The following is a 7,127-nucleotide window of genomic DNA, read 5'->3' as shown; positions in this document are numbered from 1 at the left end:
GGGCCCCCAGCCCCTCCTCCCTCAGACCCGAGAGGCCGGGCCCCCAGTCCCTCTTCTCTCAGACTCGGGAATCCCGGCCCCCACCCCCTCCTCCCTCAGACCCGGGAGTCCAGGCCACCAGCCCCCTCCTCCCTCAGACCCGGGAGTCCAACCCCAGCCCCTCCTCCTCAGACCCGGGCGTCCTTACCCCCAGCCCCTTCCTTTCTGAGACCCAGGGGTCCGCGTCCCAGGCCTTCCTTCCCCAGAACCAGGAGTCCCGGCCCCCAGTCCTTCCTCCCTCGGACCCGGGAGTCCAGGGTCCCCAGCCCCTCCTCCCTCAGACCCGGGAGTCCTCACCCCCAGCCCCCTCCTGAGACCCAGGGGTCCCAGCCCCTCCTTCCCCAGAACCAGGAGTCCCGGCCCCCCAGCCCTTCCTCCCTCGGACCCGGGAGTCCAGGGCCCCGACCCCTCCTCCCTCAGACCCGGGAGCCCCTGCCCTAAGGCCCCCTCCTCCCTCAGACTTAGGAATCCCAGCTCCAGCCCCTCCTCTCTCGGACCCGGGAGTCCAGGGCCCCAGACCGCTCCGCCCTCAGACCCGGCAGTCCCGACCCCCGCCGGTCCTCCCCTGGGCCTGGGCCCCAGCCCTGCTCACGGCAACGAAGCTCCCTTCCCGCCTGCAGCCTTAGCTGGCTCCCGTGACTGGAGACCCCAGTTCCTCTCTCACATCCTGTCCGGAGACTGCTCCCTGACTTCAGGAATATCCAACCCCGCCCCTCAGCTGCCGGGCACACCCCAGGCCCTGGGCCCAGCCTCTGAGTATTTCTCTCTGCCTCTCTCTTGAAATTTTGTTGTTGTTGCCCCCACCCCCCCCACCCCCGCCCCTCTGGGGTCCCTTTCTCTGTCTCTCCCTGTCTTCTTATTTTGAGGTGTCAGCCACCCAGCAAATTCATGACACAGTTGACGAGCAACACTGTCAGAGTCCAAACTCTGGAGGTTTCAGTGGGTCCCCTTCTTCCCTCCTTGTACAACAACGCCGCGGGCCCCCCCCCCCCCCCTGACTAGCTCTTGCTACAGTGAAAGTTCTCTAAACACTTCTATATTTCCTCCTTGGAACCCGTCCCCGATGTGTCCCCTTAAAGTGGCCCTCCACTTCTTCAGTATCTTCTGATGGGGCCTCGATAACACAGTCCCCATGTACATCGCTGTGGTGCTGAGAGGCCCCCTCCAGTCCCCTACCCCAGCCCACACTGCCGCTACAATTATACTGGAATGTTCTCCACTGTACTGGAATGTTGTGCACCCTCGGTATGTGTATATGCATACATAGAGAGAGGCTTATTTTAAGGAATTGGCTCATGTGATTGTGCTGGCTTAGCAAGTCTAAAATTTGAGAGGGGTGGCTGGCAGGCTGGGGACTCTGGAAAGAGCCGCAGTTCAAGTCCCAAAGCAGCAAGCTGGAGAGCCGATCTTGCAGACGGAATCCAAAGACAGTCAGCTGGCAGAGATCCCTCTCGCCTGCGAGGGGCGGGGGTCAGTTTTACGGCTGATTGGACGTAACCCACCCACATTCTGGAGGCAAGTCCGCCGTACTCAAAGTCCACTGATTTCAGTGTAAATGTCACCCCGAAACACCCTCACGGAAACATCCAGAGTAATGTCTGACCCAACATCTGGGGCCTGGGGCCCAGCCAAGTGGACACACGAAATTAACCCATACCCATGGTACATCTGTGTTCAACTTCGCGAGGAAACCGTGTCCGTTTTCCTTCCTCTCCCTGGTCCTGCTAGAAAATCCACCCTGAGGGGCTTCCTATGATGCTACCGAAGGATCCTGGTTGCAGGTCCCACGAGAATCCTATTATAGCACCCTCGTTTCTTTCCTAAAATACCCTGAAAAACCCGCCATGCCCAGCTAGCCCCTCTGTGTCCCTAGGGACCTGGCTATACATCCAGGGGAACATTCCAGCAGTTCCCAGGGCTCTCGTTTTAAAGGCCTTGGGACCATGGGGCACCAGGATGGCTCAGTCTGTTCAGTGTCCGACTCTTGATTTTGGCTCAGGTCATGATCTCACGGTTGGTGAGTTTGAGCCCCATGACGGGCTCTGTGCTGACAGTGCGGGGCCTGCTTGGGATTCTCTCTCGCCCTCTCTCTTTCTCTGCCCCCCCCCCCCGCCCCGTGCTCTCACTTGCTCTCTCTCAAGCTTACACACACACACACACACACACACACACACACACACACACACAGAATAAAGGCCTTGGGACCAAAAATAAGCAAATTAAATAATCAAATAAAGGCCTCAGGACCATCATGTGATGTTCCTTGGACCCTGATATAAAATGGCCAATGTCTTGGGACAGTGCCCCCCAGGACCTGCTTTACTTTTCCTTGGGGCTTGAAAACCTTCGGCCTGGGGTCCTGCTGGTGCCCTACTTTAACACACGCTGGAACTCATGTAAAGGCTCCCTGAGCCCTAACATGATGTCCCTGTAGTCTTACTCTGAGGCCTACTGGGCCATTAAGATGGTCTCGAGGTCCCATGGCTGTGCCATGGAACCACTGGAACCACACAGCCCTGCTGCAATAACTCGCTTTAATGCCGTGTCCCCGGCGTCCTGCCGGACCATTGCCAGAGGCCCCTACTTTGCCCCGGGGTTTCTGATATCTCAGCTCCCCACCCCCATGCTCCCTGGGTCCCCTGATAAAATCCTGAGGCCCAGCAACAACGTCTTCAACAGCCTCTGGCTAATCTCTCTCAGAGTCGGCCACCACCACCCCACCCCCCACCCCAGGGATCCAGCTAAACCAGTCCTGAGCCCTCACCTTGCTGTGATCCACTCCATGATTGACACAAAGTGCTGTCCGCCCCAGGCCCCTTCTCTCTGCTGCCGAGCCTGTTCTAAGTCCTTCCATTTCTGTTGTAAGGCTGAGCAGGGCTCCCCACATCCCTCCTGGATTCTCTCTGTTATTCTCTCTCACCAGGCCATGTCCTATCCAGAACCTCCCCAGAAAGACTGAGAGATACAGAAATATAGAAAGATGATAGATAGACAGACCCACCAGCAAGAAACGTCCCGCGTTTCCCAGGGACTTCTGTCAAGTCCTTCCCCCACCCCTCCCCCACCCCAACTAGGTGGCGACTCCCCAACCTGGGGAGGGAACCGCCCTCGAGGGACCCGAGATGCCACTCAGAAGGGGCCCTGGGGTCCTGTTACAAGGCTGTGTGTCTCCCTTTTAAGTCCCTGGGTCTTACTTTAATGGTTAAAACATCCCTCTAGAGGGGAGCCTGGGGGCTCGGTCAGTTGAGCGTCCGACTGCGGCCCAGGTCATGATCTCGCGGTCCGTGAGTTCGAGCCCCGCGTCGGGCTCTGTGCTGACGGCTCAGAGCCCGGAGCCTGCTTCAGATTCTGTGTCTCCCTCTCTCTCTGACCCTCCCCCGTTCATGCTCTGTCTCTCTCTGTCTCAAAAATAAACATTAAAAAAAAATAATAAAATAAAATAAATAAATAAATAAATTAATTAATTAATTAAATAAAACATCCCTCTAGAGGGGCTCCTGGGTGACTCAGTCCGTGGAGGAGTGGACTTTGGTTCAGGTCATGATCTCGTGGCTCGTGAGTTTGAGCCCCGCATGGGGCTTCCTGGTGTCAGTGCAAAACCCGCTCCAGATCCGATGTCCCCCGTCTCTGTCTCTGCCCCTCCCCCTCTCACTCTCTCTCAAAAATAAATATTAAAAAATTTAAAAAAAAATCCCCCTAGAATTCTCTATTGTTTAGGACCCTAAATAATGCCATGAGAGCCCTGGTGACAAGCCCTTGGGCTCCCGCCCGCCATGCTCCTGGGGCTCTCCTGCACTGTCCCTGGGGACTTCCACAATGCCCACACCTTGCTCATCTGCCCTTTAGCTCCTGCTAAATGTCCTACTGATTGTCCCCGTGACACCTCCCAGGGCCCTACTCTAATATTCACTGGGTCCTGTCACAAAAAAGCCTTGGTTCCTGTTCAAATGTCCCTGTGTCCTGCATACTCTCCCCCTGAGCACTCAAAAGGTCCCCTGTGAGTCTTCCCTCATAGGACCATGAGGGTCACCAAAATGGCCTCAAGGTGTCCCCTCTACTCAGGGTCCTTCCAGGACTCTATTAGAATGCCTCATGGGGTGCCCAGGTGGCTCCGTCGCTTGAGCGTCCAACTTCAGCTCAGGTCATGATCTTGTGGTTCATGAGTTCGAGCCCCGCCTCGGGCTCTGCGCTGACAACTCGGAGCCTGGAGCCTGCTTCGGATTCTGGGTCTCCCTCCCTCTCTGTCCCTCCCCTACTCACGCTCTGTCTCTCTCTCTCAAAAATAAATAAACATTAAAAAAAACTTTTTTAATAAACATTTAAAAAAGGAAGACTCCCTCCATCAAGAGGAAGAAAGAAAGAAAGAAAGAAAGAACGAAAGAAAGAAAAAAGAGTGCCTCATACCTCTACCATTAAGTCTTTAGAGTCCTGCTAAACCATTCCAAGGGCCTGCTAGTCTGTGTCCCCCAGAACCATCAAAGTGCCCTTTGGGCTCTGAGAACATCCCTGCAGTCTTTCCCCCATGTGTCCCAGCATCCTGCTTCCGTCACCATCCTCAATGGCCCTGGTTCATTGCATTTATTTCAAGCTGCCGCTGTAATTAATAACTGCAAACTCGGTGGCTTAAAACGATACAAAATTTTGGGGGCGCCTGGGTGGCTCAGTCAGTTAAGCGTCCGACTTCAGCCAGGTCACGATCTCGCGGTCCGTGAGTTCGAGCCCCGCGTCGGGCTCTGGCCTGATGGCTCAGAGCCTGGAGCCTGTTTCCGATTCTGTGTCTCCCTCTCTCTCTGCCCCTGCCCCGTTCATGCTCTGTCTCTCTCTGTCTCAAAAATAAATAAAACGTTAAAAAAAAAAATTAAAAAAAAAAAAAAAAAGACACAAAATTTTGATCTTACACTTCTGGACGTCAGACGTCTAAAATGGTCCACGGGACTGGTTCTTTGTTGAGGCTCTGGGAGGGAGAATCCGTTTTCGGGCCTTTTCCAGCTTCTACAAGCTGCCAGCCCTTCCCCAGCTCATGGTCCCTTCCTCCAGTTTCAAAGCCAACAACACAGCCATCTTCTCTCCTTTCTGTTACTCTGTGCCTGTCCGTCCATCCACACATCTCTCTGACTCTGATCTCCCCCCTCCCTCTTTTCAACATTTATTTATTTTTGGGACAGAGAGAGACAGAGCATGAACGGGGGAGGGGCAGAGAGAGAGGGAGACAGAATCGGAAACAGGTTCCAGGCTCCGAGCCATCAGCCCAGAGCCTGACGCGGGGCTCGAACTCACGGACCGCGAGATCGTGACCTGGCTGAAGTCGGACGCTTAACCGACTGCGCCACCCAGGCGCCCCTGTTTTTCTTTTTTTAAAAAGTAATCTCTACACCCAACATGGGGCTTGAACTCATGACCTGGAGAGCAAGAGTCACATGCTGTTCCGACTTGAGCTAGCCAAACACCCCCTCCTTTTTCTTAGAAAATTAATTGTTATTAAACATGAGAACTAATGCTTTTCTCTGCCTGTTTGAGAAACAAACCCGTGACGTTGATGTTATTAGTTTCACATTCTACCCAACTGAACTAACCAGCCCCCCAGCCCCCACCAGACCCTTCTTATAAGTAGTCTCTTGATTACATTGGTCCCCCTGGATAATCCCAGGTCATTTCCTCATCTCAAAATCCCAAATTTAGGGGCGCCTGGGTGGCTCATTTGGTTAAGTGGCCAACTTCAGCTCAGGTCATGATCTCATGGTTCGTGTGTTTGAGCCCCGCATCGGGCTCTGTGCTGACAGCTCAGAGCCTGGAGCCTGCTTCGGATTCTGTGTCTCGCTCTCTCTCTGCCCCTCCCCTGCTCACGATCTGTCTCTCTCTCAAAAATAAATAAAACATTAAAATTTTTTTTTAAAAAATCCCAAATGTAATCATTTCTGCAAAGTCCCATTTATCCTACTGAGGTAACATAATCACAGGTTCTGTGGGATTAGGGCATAGACACCTTTGGGGGACCACTGTCCAGCCTAGCACAGTCGCGAGGGATGCCCTTCCTTGCCCCTGCTAAAATATCATTCTGAGCTCCTCCTCCCAGGTTTGGCAGTGAGGTCTCTCAGTTGGCCAGAACATTCCCCATAATGTCCCTGTTTCCTGTTACAACAAAGTCCTCAAGGTCACTTGGTACCCACTGGGAGTCACTTCTAGGTGTCCCGGGGTCTTGCTGTGTCTTCAGGGGCCATTTACAGCACCTGCTGGCTGTCCCTTCTCATAGTCCCAGGTTCTTGCTCTAATAATCCTGCCTCTATGCCCTCTAGAACCCCTGGGGCCCACTATAAAGAATAGAAATATATTCTTTCTTTTTTTTTTTTTTTTTTTCAATGTTTTTATTTATTTTGGGGACAGAGAGAGACAGAGCATGAACGGGGGAGGGGCAGAGAGAGAGGGAGACACAGAATCAGAAACAGGCTCCAGGCTCTGGGCCATCAGCCCAGAGCCCGACACGGGACTTGAACTCACGGACCGCGAGATCGTGACCTGACTGAAGTCGGACGCTTAACCGACTGCGCCACCCAGGCGCCCCAGAAATATATTCTTTCTATAAAGAATAGTGTCCCCAGGGGCCCACTATAAAGAATAGAAAGTCCAAGGCAGGACCAGTTACTTAATTTGCGGGGCCCGGGGCAAATGAAAATGAGGGGCCCCTTGTTCCAAATTCAAAGACAGCTCAAGCAGAGCATTGAACCCAGTGTGGGTCCCTTCTGAACGATTGCTTCAATCGCGTGGGGAGCTCATCCAGGAGACCTCCTTGGCCCTGGGGCCTGTGTCTGCCCCTGCACCGTGGTGCCCCCTACTGACCCCAAGGGACAATCACACATGAGTTCAAAACCAAATGCTGCCTGTTCCAGGTTGGCCTCTCTGAGCCTCCGTTTCTTTATAAAATGGGAACAATTGTGCCAGCCTCAGAGAGGCTTCAGCGAATCAAGAGTTTGGCATGGGGCACATGGTAGGGCATATGTTCCTAACACTTGTTCCCCCTTTTTTGTTTAAAAAAATTTTTTTTTATTTATTTCGAGAGAGAGAGAGAGAGAGAGAGAGCGGGGGGGGGGGGG

At 53.7% G+C, this 7,127-nt stretch overlaps 1 protein-coding gene across 2 annotated transcripts in view; it reads right to left on the bottom strand.

Moving 5' to 3' along the window:
- The window catches only part of FCGRT (Fc gamma receptor and transporter), a 9,083-nt gene extending 8,377 nt beyond the window's left edge, over positions 1-706 (bottom strand). For both annotated transcript variants that reach the window (XM_040457752.1, XM_040457753.1), the window contains exon 1: positions 632-706. The gene's annotated coding sequence lies outside the window, so the exon portion shown is untranslated. The remainder of the gene's footprint in view (positions 1-631) is intronic.
- Between the last annotated feature and the right edge of the window lie 6,421 nt (positions 707-7,127).

This window comes from Herpailurus yagouaroundi, unplaced genomic scaffold (genome assembly GCF_014898765.1).
Source record: "Herpailurus yagouaroundi ecotype Mexico unplaced genomic scaffold, PumYag 220, whole genome shotgun sequence".
Taxonomy (NCBI): domain Eukaryota; kingdom Metazoa; phylum Chordata; class Mammalia; order Carnivora; family Felidae; genus Herpailurus; species Herpailurus yagouaroundi.
This window is presented reverse-complemented; position numbering and strand designations above follow the sequence as displayed.